Below are 21,379 nucleotides of genomic sequence, written 5' to 3'. Positions count from 1 at the left end.
CCCTGGGGCAAAAACGTCTTCTGACGAACAATAGGCGCGCGCTGTGGAAAACCAATCCTAAGTGGGGGTAGCCAGGTCAACACAATGCCACACACCCAGGTTAAGAAACAACATTGCCCAGGCATGGTCTAAGCCCCTCACCTCGTCCCTGTGCTTTGGGGAGCCGGAGGGACAGCCGAGGCACATGGCCCTGAGACCCCTTTGCAAAAAGCCGGCTTCCCACGGAGACACTTTTCCTGAGGTGCACACCCTATCCCAAGTGGTTGTGGCAAGGTAAAGCAAATGCCCTCCACTTCTCTGGAAGAAACCACAGTGCCCAGCCATGTTCTAAGCCCTCCCATCCTCCCTGGGCTTCTGGCAGCAGGAGTGAAAAGAGAGGAGCAGAGCACTGGGACCCGTTTGACAAAACCCGGCTTCCCACGGGAAAGTCTTTCTCCACGTGCAGACATGCTCCCAGGTGCCTGGGGCAAGGGGAAGGAAATGCCATACACTGACCTGGAAGAGACCACAGGGCCCAGGCACAGTCTGAACCCTTCCCTCAACCCGGCGGTTTTAGTAGCAGGAGTTCAACCCCAACGAACACAGCCCGGAGACCCCTGGTGCAAAAACGGCTTCCGACGAACAATAGGTGCTTGCTGTGGAACACCTATCCCAAGTGGGGGTAGCCAGCTCAACAAAATGCCACACACCCAGGTGTAAGAAACAACATTGCCCAGGCATGGTCTAAGCCCCTCACCTCGTCCCTGTGCTTTGGGGAACCGGAGGGATAGCCGAGGCACACGGCCCTGAGACCCCTTTGCAAAAAGCCGGCTTCCCACGGAGACAGTTTTCCTGAGGTGCACACCCTATCCCAAGTGGTTGTGGCAAGGTAAAGCAAATGCCCTCCACTTCTCTGGAAGAAACCACAGTGCCCAGCCATGTTCTAAGCCCTCCCATCCTCCCTGGGCTTCTGGCAGCAGGAGTGAAAAGAGAGGAGCAGAGCACTGGGACCCGTTTGACAAAACCCGGCTTCCCACGGGAAAGTCTTTCTCCACGTGCAGACATGCTCCCGGTGCCTGGGGCAAGGGGAAGGAAATGCCATACACTGACCTGAAAGAGACCACAGGGCCCAGGCACAGTCTGAACCTTCCCTCAACCCGGCGGTTTTACTAGCAGGAGTTCAACCCCAACGAACACAGCCCGGAGACCCCTGGGGCAAAAACGGCTTCCGACGAACAATAGGTGCTTGCTGTGGAACACCTATCCCAAGTGGGGGTAGCCAGCTCAACACAATGCCACACACCCAGGTTAAGAAACAACATTGCCCAGGCATGGTCTAAGCCCCTCACCTCGTCCCTGTGCTTTGGGGAACCGGAGGGACAGCCGAGGCACACGGCCCTGAGACCCCTTCGCAAAAAGCCGGCTTCCCATGGAGACAGTATTCCTGAGGTGCAGACCCTATCCCAAGTGGTTGTGGCAAGGTAAAGCAAATGCCCTCCACTTCTCTGGAAGAATCCACAGTGCCCAGCCATGTTCTAAGCCCTCCCATCCTCCCTGGGCTTCTGGAAGCAGGAGTGAAAAGAGAGGAACAGAGCACTGGGACCCTTTTGACAAAAACTGGCTTCCCACGGGAAAGTCTTTCTCCACGTGCAGACATGCTCCCAGGTGCCTGGGGCAAGGGGAAGGATATGCCATACACTGACCTTGAAGAGACCACAGCGCCCAGGCACAGTCTGAACCCTTCCCTCAACCCGGCGGTTTTGCTAGCAGGAGTTCAACCCCAACGAACACAGCCCGGAGACCCCTGGGGCAAAAACGGCTTCCGACGATCAATAGGTGCTTGCTGTGGAACACCTATCCCAAGTTGGGGAAGCCAGCTCAAAAAATGCCACACACCCAGGTGTAAGAAACAACATTGCCCAGGCTTAGTCTAAGCCCCTCACCTCGTCCTTGTGCTTTGGGGAGCCGGAGGGACAGCCGAGGCCCACGACCCTGAGACCCCTTTGCAAAAAGCCGGCTTCCCACGGAGACAGTTTTCCTGAGGTGCAGACGCTATCCCAAGTGGTTGTGGCAAGGTAAAGCAAATGCCTTCCACTTCTCTGGAAGAAACCACAGTGCCCAACCATGTTCTAAGCCCTCCCATCCTCCCTGGGCTTCTGGCAGCAGGAGTGAAAAGAGAGGAGCAGAGCACTGGGACCCGTTTGACAAGACCCGGCTTCCCACGGGAAAGTCTTTCTCCACGTGCAGACATGCTCCCAGGTGCCTGGGGCAAGGGGAAGGAAATGCCATACACTGACCTGGAAGAGACCACAGGGCCCAGGCACAGTCTGAACCCTTCCCTCAACCCAGCGGTTTTGCTAGCAGGAGTTCAACCCCAACGAACACAGCCCAGAGACCCCTGGGGCAAAAACGTCTTCTGACGAACAATAGGCGCGCGCTGTGGAAAACCAATCCTAAGTGGGGGTAGCCAGCTCAACACAATGCCACACACCCAGGTTAAGAAACAACATTGCCCAGGCATGGTCTAAGCCCCTCACCTCGTCCCTGTGCTTTGGGGAGCCGGAGGGACAGCCGAGGCACATGGCCCTGAGACCCCTTTGCAAAAAGCCGGCTTCCCACGGAGACACTTTTCCTGAGGTGCACACCCTATCCCAAGTGGTTGTGGCAAGGTAAAGCAAATGCCCTCCACTTCTCTGGAAGAAACCACAGTGCCCAGCCATGTTCTAAGCCCTCCCATCCTCCCTGGGCTTCTGGCAGCAGGAGTGAAAAGAGAGGAGCAGAGCACTGGGACCCGTTTGACAAAACCCGGCTTCCCACGGGAAAGTCTTTCTCCACGTGCAGACATGCTCCCAGGTGCCTGGGGCAAGGGGAAGGAAATGCCATACACTGACCTGGAAGAGACCACAGGGCCCAGGCACAGTCTGAACCCTTCCCTCAACCCGGCGGTTTTACTAGGAGGAGTTCAACCCCAACGAACACAGCCCGGAGACCCCTGGGGCAAAAACGGCTTCCGACGATCAATAGGTGCTTGCTGTGGAACACCTATCACAAGTTGGGGAAGCCAGCTCCACAAAATGCCACACACCCAGGTGTAAGAAACAACATTGCCCAGGCTTGGTCTAAGCCCCTCACCTCGTCCTTGTGCTTTGGGGAGCCGGAGGGACAGCCGAGTCCCACGACCCTGAGACCCCTTTGCAAAAAGCCGGCTTCCCACGGAGACAGTTTTCCTGAGGTGCACACCCTATCCCAAGTGGTTGTGGCAAGGTAAAGCAAATGCCCTCCACTTCTCTGGAAGAAACCACAGTGCCCAACCATGTTCTAAGCCCTCCCATCCTCCCTGGGCTTCTGGCAGCAGGAGTGAAAAGAGAGGAGCAGAGCACTGGGACCCGTTTGACAAGACCCGGCTTCCCACGGGAAAGTCTTTCTCCACGTGCAGACATGCTCCCAGGTGCCTGGGGCAAGGGGAAGGAAATGCCATACACTGACCTGGAAGAGACCACAGGGCCCAGGCACAGTCTGAACCCTTCCCTCAACCCGGCGGTTTTGCTAGCAGGAGTTCAACCCCAACGAACACAGCCCGGAGACCCCTGGGGCAAAAACGGCTTCTGACGAACAATAGGCGCGCGCTGTGGAAAACCAATCCTAAGTGGGGGTAGCCAGCTCAACACAATGCCACACACCCAGGTTAAGAAACAACATTGCCCAGGCATGGTCTAAGCCCCTCACCTCGTCCCTGTGCTTTGGGGAGCCGGAGGGACAGCCGAGGCACATGGCCCTGAGACCCCTTTGCAAAAAGCCGGCTTCCCACGGAAACAGTTTTCCTGAGGTGCACACCCTATCCCAAGTGGTTGTGGCAAGGTAAAGCAAATGCCCTCCACTTCTCTGGAAGAAACCACAGTGCCCAGCCATGTTCTAAGCCCTCCCATCCTCCCTGGGCTTCTGGCAGCAGGAGTGAAAAGAGAGGAGCAGAGCACTGGGACCCGTTTGACAAAACCCGGCTTCCCACGGGAAAGTCTTTCTCCACGTGCAGACATGCTCCCAGGTGCATGGGGCAAGGGGAAGGAAATGCCATACACTGACCTGGAAGAGACCTCAGGGCCCAGGCACAGTCTGAACCCTTCCCTCAACCCGGAGGTTTTGCTAGCAGGAGTTCAACCCCAACGAACACAGCCCGGAGACCCCTGGGGCAAAAACGGCTTCCGACTATCAATAGGTGCTTGCTGTGGAACACCTATCCCAAGTGGGGGAAGCCAGCTCAACAAAATGCCACACACCCAGGTGTAAGAAACAACATTGCCCAGGCATGGTCTAAGCCCCTCACCTCGTCCCTGTGTTTTGGGGAGCCGGAGGGACAGCCGAGACCCACGGCCCTGAGACCCCTTTGCAAAAAGCCGGCTTCCCACGGAGACAGTTTTCCTGAGGTGCACACCCTATCCCAAGTGGTTGTGGCAAGGTAAAGCAAATGCCCTCCACTTCTCTGGAAGAAACCACAGTGCCCAGCCATGTTCTAAGCCCTCCCATCCTCCCTGGGCTTCTGGCAGCAGGAGTGAAAAGAGAGGAACAGAGCACTGGGACCCGTTTGACAAAAACTGGCTTCCCACGGGAAAGTCTTTCTCCACGTGCAGACATGCTCCCAGGTGCCTGGGGCAAGGGGAAGGAAATGCCATACACTGACCTTGAAGAGACCACAGCGCCCAGGCACAGTCTGAACCCTTCCCTCAACCCGGCGGTTTTACTAGCAGGAGTTCAACCCCAACGAACACAGCCCGGAGACCCCTGGGGCAAAAAAGGCTTCCGACGAACAATAGGTGCTTGCTGTGGAACACCTATCCCAAGTGGGGGTAGCCAGCTCAACACAATGCCACACACCCAGGTTAAGAAACAACATTGCCCAGGCATGGTCTAAGCCCCTCACCTCGTCCCTGTGCTTTGGGGAACCGGAGGGACAGCCGAGGCACACGGCCCTGAGACCCCTTTGCAAAAAGCCGGCTTCCCATGGAGACAGTATTCCTGAGGTGCAGACCCTATCCCAAGTGGTTGTGGCAAGGTAAAGCAAATGCCCTCCACTTCTCTGGAAGAAACCACAGTGCCCAGCCATGTTCTAAGCCCTCCCATCCTCCCTGGGCTTCTGGCAGCAGGAGTGAAAAGAGAGGAGCAGAGCACTGGGACCCGTTTGACAAAACCCGGCTTCCCACGGGAAAGTCTTTCTCCAAGTGCAGACATGCTCCCAGGTGCCTGGGGCAAGGGGAAGGAAATGCCATACACTGACCTGGAAGAGACCACAGGGCCCAGGCACAGTCTGAACCCTTCCCTCAACCCGGCGGTTTTACTAGCAGGAGTTCAACCCCAACGAACACAGCCCGGAGACCCCTGGGGCAAAAACGGCTTCCGACGAACAATAGGTGCTTGCTGTGGAACACCTATCCCAAGGTGGGGTAGCCAGCTCAACAAAATGCCACACACCCAGGTGTAAGAAACATTGCCCAGGCATGGTCTAAGCCCCTCACCTCGTCCCTGTGCTTTGGGGAGCCGGAGGGACAGCCGAGGCACACGGCCCTGAGACCCCTTTGCAAAAAGCCGGCTTCCCACGGAGACAGTTTTCCTGAGGTGCACACCCTATCCCAAGTGGTTGTGGCAAGGTAAAGCAAATGCCCTCCACTTCTCTGGAAGAAACCACAGTGCCCAGCCATGTTCTAAGCCCTCCCATCCTCCCTGGGCTTCTGGCAGCAGGAGTGAAAAGAGAGGAGCAGAGCACTGGGAACCGTTTGACAAGACCCGGCTTCCCACGGGAAAGTCTTTCTCCACGTGCAGACATGCTCCCAGGTGCCTGGGGCAAGGGGAAGGAAATGCCATACACTGACCTGGAAGAGACCACAGGGCCCAGGCACAGTCTGAACCCTTCCCTCAACCCGGCGGTTTTACTAGCAGGAGTTCAACCCCAACGAACACAGCCCGGAGACCCCTGGGGCAAAAACGGCTTCCGACGAACAATAGGTGCTTGCTGTGGAACACCTATCCCAAGTGGGGGTAGCCAGCTCAACAAAATGCCAGACACCGAGGTGTAAGAAACAACATTGCCAAGGCATGGTCTAAGCCCCTCACCTCGTCCCTGTGCTTTGGGGAGCAGGAGGGACAACCGAGGCACACGGCCCTGAGACCCCTTTGCAAAAAGCCGGCTTCCCACGGAGACAGTTTTCCTGAGGTGCACACCCTATCCCAAGTGGTTGTGGCAAGGTAAAGCAAATGCCCTCCACTTCTCTGGAAGAAACCACAGTGCCCAGCCATGTTCTAAGCCCTCCCATCCTCCCTGGGCTTCTGGCAGCAGGAGTGAAAAGAGAGGAGCAGAGCACTGGGACCCGTTTGACAAAACCCGGCTTCCCACGGGAAAGTCTTTCTCCACGTGCAGACATGCTCCCAGGTGCCTGGGGCAAGGGGAAGGAAATGCCATACACTGACCTGGAAGAGACCACAGGGCCCAGGCACAGTCTGAACCCTTCCCTCAATCCGGCGGTTTTACTAGCAGGAGTTCAACCCCAACGAACACAGCCCAGAGACCCCTGGGGCAAAAACGTCTTCTGACGAACAATAGGCGCGCGCTGTGGAAAACCAATCCTAAGTGGGGGTAGCCAGCTCAACACAATGCCACACACCCAGGTTAAGAAACAACATTGCCCAGGCATGGTCTAAGCCCCTCACCTCGTCCCTGTGCTTTGGGAAGCCGGAGGGACAGCCGAGGCACACGGCCCTGAGACCCCTTTGCAAAAAGCTGGCTTCCCACGGAGACAGTTTTCCTGAGGTGCACACCCTATCCCAAGTGGTTGTGGCAAGGTAAAGCAAATGCCCTCCCCTTCTCTGGAAGAAACCACAGTGCCTAGCCATGTTCTAAGCCCTCCCATCCTCCCTGGGCTTCTGGCAGCAGGAGTGAAAAGAGAGGAGCAGAGCACTGGGACCCTTTTGACAAAAACTGGCTTCCCACGGGAAAGTCTTTCTCCACGTGCAGACATGCTCCCAGGTGCCTGGGGCAAGGGGAAGGAAATGCCATACACTGACCTGGAAGAGACCACAGGGCCCAGGCACAGTCTGAACCCTTCGCTCAACCCGGCAGTTTTACTAGCAGGAGTTCAACCCCAACGAACACAGCCCGGAGACCCCTGGGGCAAAAACGGCTTCCGACTATCAATAGGTGCTTGCTGTGGAACACCTATCCCAAGTGGGGGAAGCCAGCTCAACAAAATGCCACACACCCAGGTGTAAGAAACAACATTGCCCAGGCATGGTCTAAGCCCCTCACCTCGTCCCTGTGTTTTGGGGAGCCGGAGGGACAGCCGAGACCCACGGCCCTGAGACCCCTTTGCAAAAAGCCGGCTTCCCACGGAGACAGTTTTCCTGAGGTGCACACCCTATCCCAAGTGGTTGTGGCAAGGTAAAGCAAATGCCCTCCACTTCTCTGGAAGAAACCACAGTGCCCAGCCATGTTCTAAGCCCTCCCATCCTCCCTGGGCTTCTGGCAGCAGGAGTGAAAAGAGAGGAACAGAGCACTGGGACCCGTTTGACAAAAACTGGCTTCCCACGGGAAAGTCTTTCTCCACGTGCAGACATGCTCCCAGGTGCCTGGGGCAAGGGGAAGGAAATGCCATACACTGACCTTGAAGAGACCACAGCGCCCAGGCACAGTCTGAACCCTTCCCTCAACCCGGCGGTTTTACTAGCAGGAGTTCAACCCCAACGAACACAGCCCGGAGACCCCTGGGGCAAAAAAGGCTTCCGACGAACAATAGGTGCTTGCTGTGGAACACCTATCCCAAGTGGGGGTAGCCAGCTCAACACAATGCCACACACCCAGGTTAAGAAACAACATTGCCCAGGCATGGTCTAAGCCCCTCACCTCGTCCCTGTGCTTTGGGGAACCGGAGGGACAGCCGAGGCACACGGCCCTGAGACCCCTTTGCAAAAAGCCGGCTTCCCATGGAGACAGTATTCCTGAGGTGCAGACCCTATCCCAAGTGGTTGTGGCAAGGTAAAGCAAATGCCCTCCACTTCTCTGGAAGAAACCACAGTGCCCAGCCATGTTCTAAGCCCTCCCATCCTCCCTGGGCTTCTGGCAGCAGGAGTGAAAAGAGAGGAGCAGAGCACTGGGACCCGTTTGACAAAACCCGGCTTCCCACGGGAAAGTCTTTCTCCAAGTGCAGACATGCTCCCAGGTGCCTGGGGCAAGGGGAAGGAAATGCCATACACTGACCTGGAAGAGACCACAGGGCCCAGGCACAGTCTGAACCCTTCCCTCAACCCGGCGGTTTTACTAGCAGGAGTTCAACCCCAACGAACACAGCCCGGAGACCCCTGGGGCAAAAACGGCTTCCGACGAACAATAGGTGCTTGCTGTGGAACACCTATCCCAAGTGGGGGTAGCCAGCTCAACAAAATGCCACACACCCAGGTGTAAGAAACATTGCCCAGGCATGGTCTAAGCCCCTCACCTCGTCCCTGTGCTTTGGGGAGCCGGAGGGACAGCCGAGGCACACGGCCCTGAGACCCCTTTGCAAAAAGCCGGCTTCCCACGGAGACAGTTTTCCTGAGGTGCACACCCTATCCCAAGTGGTTGTGGCAAGGTAAAGCAAATGCCCTCCACTTCTCTGGAAGAAACCACAGTGCCCAGCCATGTTCTAAGCCCTCCCATCCTCCCTGGGCTTCTGGCAGCAGGAGTGAAAAGAGAGGAGCAGAGCACTGGGAACCGTTTGACAAGACCCGGCTTCCCACGGGAAAGTCTTTCTCCACGTGCAGACATGCTCCCAGGTGCCTGGGGCAAGGGGAAGGAAATGCCATACACTGACCTGGAAGAGACCACAGGGCCCAGGCACAGTCTGAACCCTTCCCTCAACCCGGCGGTTTTACTAGCAGGAGTTCAACCCCAACGAACACAGCCCGGAGACCCCTGGGGCAAAAACGGCTTCCGACGAACAATAGGTGCTTGCTGTGGAACACCTATCCCAAGTGGGGGTAGCCAGCTCAACAAAATGCCAGACACCGAGGTGTAAGAAACAACATTGCCAAGGCATGGTCTAAGCCCCTCACCTCGTCCCTGTGCTTTGGGGAGCAGGAGGGACAACCGAGGCACACGGCCCTGAGACCCCTTTGCAAAAAGCCGGCTTCCCACGGAGACAGTTTTCCTGAGGTGCACACCCTATCCCAAGTGGTTGTGGCAAGGTAAAGCAAATGCCCTCCACTTCTCTGGAAGAAACCACAGTGCCCAGCCATGTTCTAAGCCCTCCCATCCTCCCTGGGCTTCTGGCAGCAGGAGTGAAAAGAGAGGAGCAGAGCACTGGGACCCGTTTGACAAAACCCGGCTTCCCACGGGAAAGTCTTTCTCCACGTGCAGACATGCTCCCAGGTGCCTGGGGCAAGGGGAAGGAAATGCCATACACTGACCTTGAAGAGACCACAGGGCCCAGGCACAGTCTGAACCCTTCCCTCAACCCGGCGGTTTTGCTAGCAGGAGTTCAACCCCAACGAACACAGCCCGGAGACCCCTGGGGCAAAAACGGCTTCCGACGATCAATAGGTGCTTGCTGTGGAACACCTATCCCAAGTGGGGGAAGCCAGCTCAACAAAATGCCACACACCCAGGTGTAAGAAACAGCATTGCCCAGGCATGGTCTAAGCCCCTCACCTCGTCCCTGTGCTTTGGGAAGCCGGAGGGACAGCCGAGGCACACGGCCCTGAGACCCCTTTGCAAAAAGCCGGCTTCCCACGGAGACAGTTTTCCTGAGGTGCACACCCTATCCCAAGTGGTTGTGGCAAGGTAAAGCAAATGCCCTCCCCTTCTCTGGAAGAAACCACAGTGCCTAGCCATGTTCTAAGCCTTCCCATCCTCCCTGGGCTTCTGGCAGCAGGAGTGAAAAGAGAGGAGCAGAGCACTGGGACCCTTTTGACAAAAACTGGCTTCCCACGGGAAAGTCTTTCTCCACGTGCAGACATGCTCCCAGGTGCCTGGGGCAAGGGGAAGGAAATGCCATACACTGACCTGGAAGAGACCACAGGGCCCAGGCACAGTCTGAACCCTTCCCTCAACCCGGCGGTTTTACTAGCAGGAGTTCAACCCCAACGAACATAGCACGGAGACCCCTTGGGTAAAAACGGCTTCCGACTAACAATAGGTGCTTGCTGTGGAACACCTATCCCAAGTGGGGGTAGCCAGCTCAACAAAATGCCACACACCCAGGTGTAAGAAACAACATTGCCCAGGCATGGTCTAAGCCCCTCACCTCGTCCTTGTGCTTTGGGGAGCCGGAGGGACAGCCGAGGCCCACGACCCTGAGACCCCTTTGCAAAAAGCCGGCTTCCCACGGAGACAGTTTTCCTGAGGTGCACACCCTATCCCAAGTGGTTGTGGCAAGGTAAAGCAAATGCCCTCCACTTCTCTGGAAGAAACCACAGTGCCCAGCCATGTTCTAAGCCCTCCCATCCTCCCTGGGCTTCTAGCAGCAGGAGTGAAAAGAGAGGAGCAGAGCACTGGGACCCGTTTGACAAGACCCGGCTTCCCACGGGAAAGTCTTTCTCCACGTGCAGACATGCTCCCAGGTGCCTGGGGCAAGGGGAAGGAAATGCCATACACTGACCTGGAAGAGACCACAGGGCCCAGGCACAGTCTGAACCCTTCCCTCAACCCGGCGGTTTTACTAGCAGGAGTTCAACCCCAACGAACACAGCCCGGAGACCCCTGGGGCAAAAACGGCTTCCGACGAACAATAGGTGCTTGCTGTGGAACACCTATCCCAAGTGGGGGTAGCCAGCTCAACAAAATGCCACACACCGAGGTGTAAGAAACAACATTGCCAAGGCATGGTCTAAGCCCCTCACCTCGTCCCTGTGCTTTGGGGAGCAGGAGGGACAGCCGAGGCACACGGCCCTGAGACCCCTTTGCAAAAAGCCGGCTTCCCACGGAGACAGTTTTCCTGAGGTGCACACCCTATCCCAAGTGGTTGTGGCAAGGTAAAGCAAATGCCCTCCACTTCTCTGGAAGAAACCACAGTGCCCAGCCATGTTCTAAGCCCTCCCATCCTCCCTGGGCTTCTGGCAGCAGGAGTGAAAAGAGAGGAGCAGAGCACTGGGACCCGTTTGACAAAACCCGGCTTCCCACGGGAAAGTCTTTCTCCACGTGCAGACATGCTCCCAGGTGCCTGGGGCAAGGGGAAGGAAATGCCATACACTGACCTGGAAGAGACCACAGGGCCCAGGCACAGTCTGAACCCTTCCCTCAACCCGGCGGTTTTGCTAGCAGGAGTTCAACCCCAACGAACACAGCCCGGAGACCCCTGGGGCAAAAACGGCTTCCGACGATCAATAGGTGCTTGCTGTGGAACACCTATCCCAAGTGGGGGAAGCCAGCTCAACAAAATGCCACACACCCAGGTGTAAGAAACAGCATTGCCCAGGCATGGTCTAAGCCCCTCACCTCGTCCCTGTGCTTTGGGAAGCCGGAGGGACAGCCGAGGCACACGGCCCTGAGACCCCTTTGCAAAAAGCCGGCTTCCCACGGAGACAGTTTTCCTGAGGTGCACACCCTATCCCAAGTGGTTGTGGCAAGGTAAAGCAAATGCCCTCCCCTTCTCTGGAAGAAACCACAGTGCCTAGCCATGTTCTAAGCCCTCCCATCCTCCCTGGGCTTCTGGCAGCAGGAGTGAAAAGAGAGGAGCAGAGCACTGGGACCCTTTTGACAAAAACTGGCTTCCCACGGGAAAGTCTTTCTCCACGTGCAGACATGCTCCCAGGTGCCTGGGGCAAGGGGAAGGAAATGCCATACACTGACCTGGAAGAGACCACAGGGCCCAGGCACAGTCTGAACCCTTCCCTCAACCCGGCGGTTTTACTAGCAGGAGTTCAACCCCAACGAACATAGCACGGAGACCCCTTGGGCAAAAACGGCTTCCGACGAACAATAGGTGCTTGCTGTGGAACACCTATCCCAAGTGGGGGTAGCCAGCTCAACAAAATGCCACACACCCAGGTGTAAGAAACAACATTGCCCAGGCATGGTCTAAGCCCCTCACCTCGTCCCTGTGTTTTGGGGAGCCGGAGGGACAGCCGAGGCCCACGGCCCTGAGACCCCTTTGCAAAAAGCCGGCTTCCCACGGAAACAGTTTTCCTGAGGTGCACACCCTATCCCAAGTGGTTGTGGCAAGGTAAAGCAAATGCCCTCCACTTCTCTGGAAGAAACCACAGTGCCCAACCATGTTCTAAGCCCTCCCATCCTCCCTGGGCTTCTGGCAGCAGGAGTGAAAAGAGAGGAGCAGAGCACTGGGAATCTTTTGACAAGACCCGGCTTCCCACGGGAAAGTCTTTCTCCACGTGCAGACATGCTCCCAGGTGCCTGGGGCAAGGGGAAGGAAATGCCATACACTGACCTGGAAGAGACCACAGGGCCCAGGCACAGTCTGAACCCTTCCCTCAACCCGGCGGTTTTGCTAGCAGGAGTTCAACCCCAACGAACACAGCCCGGAGACCCCTGGGGCAAAAACGGCTTCCGACGAACAATAGGCGCTTGCTGTGGAAAACCAATCCTAAGTGGGGGTAGCCAGCTCAACACAATGCCTCACACCCAGGTGTAAGAAACAACATTGCCCAGGCATGGTCTAAGCCCCTCACTTCGTCCCTGTGCTTTGGGGAGCCGGAGGGACACCCGAGGCCCACGGCCCTGAGACCCCTTTGCAAAAAGCCGGCTTCCCACGGAAACAGTTTTCCTTAGGTGCAGACCCTATCCCAAGTGGTTGTGGCAAGGTAAAGCAAATGCCCTCCACTTCTCTGGAAGAAACCACAGTGCCCAGCCATGTTCTAAGCCCTCCCATCCTCCCTGGGCTTCTGGCAGCAGGAGTGAAAAGAGAGGAGCAGAGCACTGGGACCCGTTTGACAAAACCCGGCTTCCCACGGGAAAGTCTTTCTCCACGTGCAGACATGCTCCCAGGTGCCTGGGGCAAGGGGAAGGAAATGCCATACACTGACCTGGAAGAGACCACAGGGCCCAGGCACAGTCTGAACCCTTCCCTCAACCCGGCGGTTTTACTAGCAGGAGTTCAACCCCAACGAACACAGCCCGGAGACCCCTGGGGCAAAAACGGCTTCCGACGAACAATAGGTGCTTGCTGTGGAACACCTATCCCAAGTGGGGGTAGCCAGCTCAACAAAATGCCACACACCCAGGTGTAAGAAACAACATTGCCCAGGCATGGTCTAAGCCCCTCACCTCGTCCCTGTGTTTTGGGGAGCCGGAGGGACAGCCGAGGCCCACGGCCCTGAGACCCCTTTGCAAAAATCCGGCTTCCCACGGAAACAGTTTTCCTGAGGTGCACACCCTATCCCAAGTGGTTGTGGCAAGGTAAAGCAAATGCCCTCCACTTCTCTGGAAGAAACCACAGTGCCCAGCCATGTTCTAAGCCCTCCCATCCTCCCTGGGCTTCTGGCAGCAGGAGTGAAAAGAGAGGAACAGAGCACTGGGACCCGTTTGACAAAATCTGGCTTCCCACGGGAAAGTCTTTCTCCACGTGCAGACATGCTCCCAGGTGCCTGGGGCAAGGGGAAGGAAATGCCATACACTGACCTTGAAGAGACCACAGGGCCCAGGCACAGTCTGAACCCTTCCCTCAACCCGGCGGTTTTACTAGCAGGAGTTCAACCCCAACGAACACAGCCCGGAGACCCCTGGGGCAAAAACGGCTTCCGACGAACAGTAGGTGCTTGCTGTGGAACACCTATCCCAAGTGGGGGTAGCCAGCTCAACACAATGCCACACACCCAGGTTAAGAAACAACATTGCCCAGGCATGGTCTAAGCCCCTCACCTCGTCCCTGTGCTTTGGGGAACCGGAGGGACAGCCGAGGCACACGGCCCTGAGACCCCTTTGCAAAAAGCCGGCTTCCCACGGAGACAGTTTTCCTGAGGTGCACACCCTATCCCAAGTGGTTGTGGCAAGGTAAAGCAAATGCCCTCCACTTCTCTGGAAGAAACCACAGTGCCCAACCATGTTCTAAGCCCTCCCATCCTACCTGGGCTTCTGGCAGCAGGAGTGAAAAGAGAGGAGCAGAGCACTGGGACCCGTTTGACAAGACCCGGCTTCCCACGGGAAAGTCTTTCTCCACGTGCAGACATGCTCCCAGGTGCCTGGGGCAAGGGGAAGGAAATGCCATACACTGACCTGGAAGAGACCACAGGGCCCAGGCACAGTCTGAACCCTTCCCTCAACCCGGCGGTTTTGCTAGCAGGAGTTCAACCCCAACGAACACAACCCGGACACCCCTGGGGCAAAAACGGCTTCTGACGAACAATAGGCGCGCGCTGTGGAAAACCAATCCTAAGTGGGGGTAGCCAGCTCAACACAATGCCACACACCCAGGTTAAGAAACAACATTGCCCAGGCATGGTCTAAGCCTCTCACCTCGTCCCTGTGCTTTGGGGAGCCGGAGGGACAGCCGAGGCACACGGCCCTGAGACCCCTTTGCAAAAAGCCGGCTTCCCACGGAGACAGTTTTCCTGAGGTGCACACCCTATCCCAAGTGGTTGTGGCAAGGTAAAGCAAATGCCCTCCACTTCTCTGGAAGAAACCACAGTGCCCAGCCATGTTCTAAGCCCTCCCATCCTCCCTGGGCTTCTGGCAGCAGGAGTGAAAAGAGAGGAGCAGAGCACTGGGACCCGTTTGACAAAACCCGGCTTCCCACGGGAAAGCCTTTCTCCAAGTGCAGACATGCTCCCAGGTGCCTGGGGCAAGGGGAAGGAAATGCCATACACTGACCTGGAAGAGACCACAGGGCCCAGGCACAGTCTGAACCCTTCCCTCAACCCGGCGGTTTTACTAGCAGGAGTTCAACCCCAACGAACACAGCCCGGAGACCCCTGGGGCAAAAACGGCTTCCGACGAACAATAGGTGCTTGCTGTGGAACACCTATCCCAAGTGGGGGTAGCCAGCTCAACAAAATGCCACACACCCAGGTGTAAGAAACATTGCCCAGCCATGGTCTAAGCCCCTCACCTCGTCCCTGTGCTTTGGGGAGCCGGAGGGACAGCCGAGGCACACGGCCCTGAGACCCCTTTGCAAAAAGCCGGCTTCCCACGGAGACAGTTTTCCTGAGGTGCACACCCTATCCCAAGTGGTTGTGGCAAGGTAAAGCAAATGCCCTCCACTTCTCTGGAAGAAACCACAGTGCCCAGCCATGTTCTAAGCCCTCCCATCCTCCCTGGGCTTCTGGCAGCAGGAGTGAAAAGAGAGGAGCAGAGCACTGGGAACCGTTTGACAAGACCCGGCTTCCCACGGGAAAGTCTTTCTCCACGTGCAGACATGCTCCCAGGTGCCTGGGGCAAGGGGAAGGAAATGCCATACACTGACCTGGAAGAGACCACAGGGCCCAGGCACAGTCTGAACCCTTCCCTCAACCCGGCGGTTTTAGTAGCAGGAGTTCAACCCCAACGAACACAGCCCGGAGACCCCTGGGGCAAAAACGGCTTCCGACGAACAATAGGTGCTTGCTGTGGAACACCTATCCCAAGTGGGGGTAGCCAGCTCAACAAAATGCCAGACACCGAGGTGTAAGAAACAACATTGCCAAGGCATGGTCTAAGCCCCTCACCTCGTCCCTGTGCTTTGGGGAGCAGGAGGGACAGCCGAGGCACACGGCCCTGAGACCCCTTTGCAAAAAGCCGGCTTCCCACGGAGACAGTTTTCCTGAGGTGCACACCCTATCCCAAGTGGTTGTGGCAAGGTAAAGCAAATGCCCTCCACTTCTCTGGAAGAAACCACAGTGCCCAGCCATGTTCTAAGCCCTCCCATCCTCCCTGGGCTTCTGGCAGCAGGAGTGAAAAGAGAGGAGCAGAGCACTGGGACCCGTTTGACAAAACCCGGCTTCCCACGGGAAAGTCTTTCTCCACGTGCAGACATGCTCCCAGGTGCCTGGGGCAAGGGGAAGGAAATGCCATACACTGACCTGGAAGAGACCACAGGGCCCAGGCACAGTCTGAACCCTTCCCTCAACCCGGCGGTTTTACTAGCAGGAGTTCAACCCCAACGAACACAGCCCAGAGACCCCTGGGGCAAAAACGTCTTCTGATGAACAATAGGCGCGCGCTGTGGAAAACCAATCCTAAGTGGGGGTAGCCAGCTCAACACAATGCCACACACCCAGGTTAAGAAACAACATTGCCCAGGCATGGTCTAAGCCCCTCACCTCGTCCCTGTGCTTTGGGAAGCCGGAGGGACAGCCGAGGCACACGGCCCTGAGACCCCTTTGCAAAAAGCCGGCTTCCCACGGAGACAGTTTTCCTGAGGTGCACACCCTATCCCAAGTGGTTGTGGCAAGGTAAAGCAAATGCCCTCCCCTTCTCTGGAAGAAACCACAGTGCCTAGCCATGTTCTAAGCCCTCCCATCCTCCCTGGGCTTCTGGCAGCAGGAGTGAAAAGAGAGGAGCAGAGCACTGGGACCCTTTTGACAAAAACTGGCTTCCCACGGGAAAGTCTTTCTCCACGTGCAGACATGCTCCCAGGTGCCTGGGGCAAGGGGAAGGAAATGCCATACACTGACCTGGAAGAGACCACAGGGCCCAGGCACAGTCTGAACCCTTCCCTCAACCCGGCGGTTTTACTAGCAGGAGTTCAACCCCAACGAACATAGCACGGAGACCCCTTGGGCAAAAACGGCTTCCGACGAACAATAGGTGCTTGCTGTGGAACACCTATCCCAAGTGGGGGTAGCCAGCTCAACAAAATGCCACACACCCAGGTGTAAGAAACAACATTGCCCAGGCATGGTCTAAGCCCCTCACCTCGTCCTTGTGCTTTGGGGAGCCGGAGGGACAGCCGAGGCCCACGACCCTGAGACCCCTTTGCAAAAAGCCGGCTTCCCACGGAGACAGTTTTCCTGAGGTGCACACCCTATCCCAAGTGGTTGTGGCAAGGTAAAGCAAATGCCCTCCACTTCTCTGGAAGAAACCACAGTGCCCAGCCATGTTCTAAGCCCTCCCATCCTCCCTGGGCTTCTGGCAGCAGGAGTGAAAAGAGAGGAGCAGAGCACTGGGACCCGTTTGACAAGACCCGGCTTCCCACGGGAAAGTCTTTCTCCACGTGCAGACATGCTCCCAGGTGCCTGGGGCAAGGGGAAGGAAATGCCATACACTGACCTTGAAGAGACCACAGGGCCCAGGCACAGTCTGAACCCTTCCCTCAACCCGGCGGTTTTACTAGCAGGAGTTCAACCCCAACGAACACAGCCCGGAGACCCCTGGGGCAAAAACGGCTTCCGACGAACAATAGGTGCTTGCTGTGGAACACCTATCCCAAGTGGGGGTAGCCAGCTCAACAAAATGCCACACACCGAGGTGTAAGAAACAACATTGCCAAGGCATGGTCTAAGCCCCTCACCTCGTCCCTGTGCTTTGGGGAGCAGGAGGGACAGCCGAGGCACACGGCCCTGAGACCCCTTTGCAAAAAGCCGGCTTCCCACGGAGACAGTTTTCCTGAGGTGCACACCCTATCCCAAGTGGTTGTGGCAAGGTAAAGCAAATGCCCTCCACTTCTCTGGAAGAAACCACAGTGCCCAGCCATGTTCTAAGCCCTCCCATCCTCCCTGGGCTTCTGGCAGCAGGAGTGAAAAGAGAGGAGCAGAGCACTGGGACCCGTTTGACAAAACCCGGCTTCCCACGGGAAAGTCTTTCTCCACGTGCAGACATGCTCCCAGGTGCCTGGGGCAAGGGGAAGGAAATGCCATACACTGACCTGGAAGAGACCACAGGGCCCAGGCACAGTCTGAACCCTTCCCTCAACCCGGCGGTTTTGCTAGCAGGAGTTCAACCCCAACGAACACAGCCCGGAGACCCCTGGGGCAAAAACGGCTTCCGACGATCAATAGGTGCTTGCTGTGGAACACCTATCCCAAGTGGGGGAAGCCAGCTCAACAAAATGCCACACACCCAGGTGTAAGAAACAGCATTGCCCAGGCATGGTCTAAGCCCCTCACCTCGTCCCTGTGCTTTGGGAAGCCGGAGGGACAGCCGAGGCACACGGCCCTGAGACCCCTTTGCAAAAAGCCGGCTTCCCACGGAGACAGTTTTCCTGAGGTGCACACCCTATCCCAAGTGGTTGTGGCAAGGTAAAGCAAATGCCCTCCCCTTCTCTGGAAGAAACCACAGTGCCTAGCCATGTTCTAAGCCTTCCCATCCTCCCTGGGCTTCTGGCAGCAGGAGTGAAAAGAGAGGAGCAGAGCACTGGGACCCTTTTGACAAAAACTGGCTTCCCACGGGAAAGTCTTTCTCCACGTGCAGACATGCTCCCAGGTGCCTGGGGCAAGGGGAAGGAAATGCCATACACTGACCTGGAAGAGACCACAGGGCCCAGGCACAGTCTGAACCCTTCCCTCAACCCGGCGGTTTTACTAGCAGGAGTTCAACCCCAACGAACATAGCACGGAGACCCCTTGGGCAAAAACGGCTTCCGACGAACAATAGGTGCTTGCTGTGGAACACCTATCCCAAGTGGGGGTAGCCAGCTCAACAAAATGCCACACACCCAGGTGTAAGAAACAACATTGCCCAGGCATGGTCTAAGCCCCTCACCTCGTCCTTGTGCTTTGGGGAGCCGGAGGGACAGCCGAGGCCCACGACCCTGAGACCCCTTTGCAAAAAGCCGGCTTCCCACGGAGACAGTTTTCCTGAGGTGCACACCCTATCCCAAGTGGTTGTGGCAAGGTAAAGCAAATGCCCTCCACTTCTCTGGAAGAAACCACAGTGCCCAGCCATGTTCTAAGCCCTCCCATCCTCCCTGGGCTTCTGGCAGCAGGAGTGAAAAGAGAGGAGCAGAGCACTGGGACCCGTTTGACAAGACCCGGCTTCCCACGGGAAAGTCTTTCTCCACGTGCAGACATGCTCCCAGGTGCCTGGGGCAAGGGGAAGGAAATGCCATACACTGACCTGGAAGAGACCACAGGGCCCAGGCACAGTCTGAACCCTTCCCTCAACCCGGCGGTTTTACTAGCAGGAGTTCAACCCCAACGAACACAGCCCGGAGACCCCTGGGGCAAAAACGGCTTCCGACGAACAATAGGTGCTTGCTGTGGAACACCTATCCCAAGTGGGGGTAGCCAGCTCAACAAAATACCACACACCGAGGTGTAAGAAACAACATTGCCAAGGCATGGTCTAAGCCCCTCACCTCGTCCCTGTGCTTTGGGGAGCAGGAGGGACAGCCGAGGCACACGGCCCTGAGACCCCTTTGCAAAAAGCCGGCTTCCCACGGAGACAGTTTTCCTGAGGTGCACACCCTATCCCAAGTGGTTGTGGCAAGGTAAAGCAAATGCCCTCCACTTCTCTGGAAGAAACCACAGTGCCCAGCCATGTTCTAAGCCCTCCCATCCTCCCTGAGCTTCTGGCAGCAGGAGTGAAAAGAGAGGAGCAGAGCACTGGGACCCGTTTGACAAAACCCGGCTTCCCACGGGAAAGTCTTTCTCCACGTGCAGACATGCTCCCAGGTGCCTGGGGCAAGGGGAAGGAAATGCCATACACTGACCTGGAAGAGACCACAGGGCCCAGGCACAGTCTGAACCCTTCCCTCAACCCGGCGGTTTTGCTAGCAGGAGTTCAACCCCAACGAACACAGCCCGGAGACCCCTGGGGCAAAAACGGCTTCCGAGGATCAATAGGTGCTTGCTGTGGAACACCTATCCCAAGTGGGGGAAGCCAGCTCAACAAAATGCCACACACCCAGGTGTAAGAAACAGCATTGCCCAGGCATGGTCTAAGCCCCTCACCTCGTCCCTGTGCTTTGGGAAGCCGGAGGGACAACCGAGGCACACGGCCCTGAGACCCCTTTGCAAAAAGCCGGCTTCCCACGGAGACAGTTTTCCTGAGGTGCACACCCTATCCCAAGTGGTTGTGGCAAGGTAAAGCAAATGCCCTCCCCTTCTCTGGAAGAAACCACAGTGCCTAGCCATGTTCTAAGCCCTCCCATCCTCCCTGGGCTTCTGGCAGCAGGAGTGAAAAGAGAGGAGCAGAGCACTGGGACCCTTTTGACAAAAACTGGCTTCCCACGGGAAAGTCTTTCTCCACGTGCAGACATGCTCCCAGGTGCCTGGGGCAAGGGGAAGGAAATGCCATACACTGACCTGGAAGAGACCACAGGGCCCAGGCACAGTCTGAACCCTTCCCTCAACCCGGCGGTTTTACTAGCAGGAGTTCAACCCCAACGAACATAGCACGGAGACCCCTTGGGCAAAAACGGCTTCCGACGAACAATAGGTGCTTGCTGTGGAACACCTATCCCAAGTGGGGGTAGCCAGCTCAACAAAATGCCACACACCCAGGTGTAAGAAACAACATTGCCCAGGCATGGTCTAAGCCCCTCACCTCGTCCCTGTGTTTTGGGGAGCCGGAGGGACAGCCGAGGCCCACGGCCCTGAGACCCCTTTGCAAAAAGCCGGCTTCCCACGGAAACAGTTTTCCTGAGGTGCACACCCTATCCCAAGTGGTTGTGGCAAGGTAAAGCAAATGCCCTCCACTTCTCTGGAAGAAACCACAGTGCCCAACCATGTTCTAAGCCCTCCCATCCTCCCTGGGCTTCTGGCAGCAGGAGTGAAAAGAGAGGAGCAGAGCACTGGGAACCTTTTGACAAGACCCGGCTTCCCACGGGAAAGTCTTTCTCCACGTGCAGACATGCTCCCAGGTGCCTGGGGCAAGGGGAAGGAAATGCCATACACTGACCTGGAAGAGACTACAGGGCCCAGGCACAGTCTGAACCCTTCCCTCAACCCGGCGGTTTTGCTAGCAGGAGTTCAACCCCAACGAACACAGCCCGGAGACCCCTGGGGCAAAAACGGCTTCTGACGAACAATAGGCGCTTGCTGTGGAAAACCAATCCTAAGTGGGGGTAGCCAGCTCAACACAATGCCTCACACCCAGGTGTAAGAAACAACATTGCCCAGGCATGGTCTAAGCCCCTCACTTCGTCCCTGTGCTTTGGGGAGCCGGAGGGACACCCGAGGCCCACGGCCCTGAGACCCCTTTGCAAAAAGCCGGCTTCCCACGGAAACAGTTTTCCTTAGGTGCAGACCCTATCCCAAGTGGTTGTGGCAAGGTAAAGCAAATGCCCTCCACTTCTCTGGAAGAAACCACAGTGCCCAGCCATGTTCTAAGCCCTCCCATCCTCCCTGGGCTTCTGGCAGCAGGAGTGAAAAGAGAGGAGCAGAGCACTGGGACCCGTTTGACAAAACCCGGCTTCCCACGGGAAAGTCTTTCTCCACGTGCAGACATGCTCCCAGGTGCCTGGGGCAAGGGGAAGGAAATGCCATACACTGACCTGGAAGAGACCACAGGGCCCAGGCACAGTCTGAACCCTTCCCTCAACCCGGCGGTTTTAGTAGCAGGAGTTCAACCCCA

This window comes from Ursus arctos, unplaced genomic scaffold, assembly GCF_023065955.2.
Source record: "Ursus arctos isolate Adak ecotype North America unplaced genomic scaffold, UrsArc2.0 scaffold_6, whole genome shotgun sequence".
NCBI classification, from domain to species: domain Eukaryota; kingdom Metazoa; phylum Chordata; class Mammalia; order Carnivora; family Ursidae; genus Ursus; species Ursus arctos.
The sequence above is the reverse complement of the archived record's forward strand: the minus strand, read 5'-3'. Positions refer to the sequence as shown.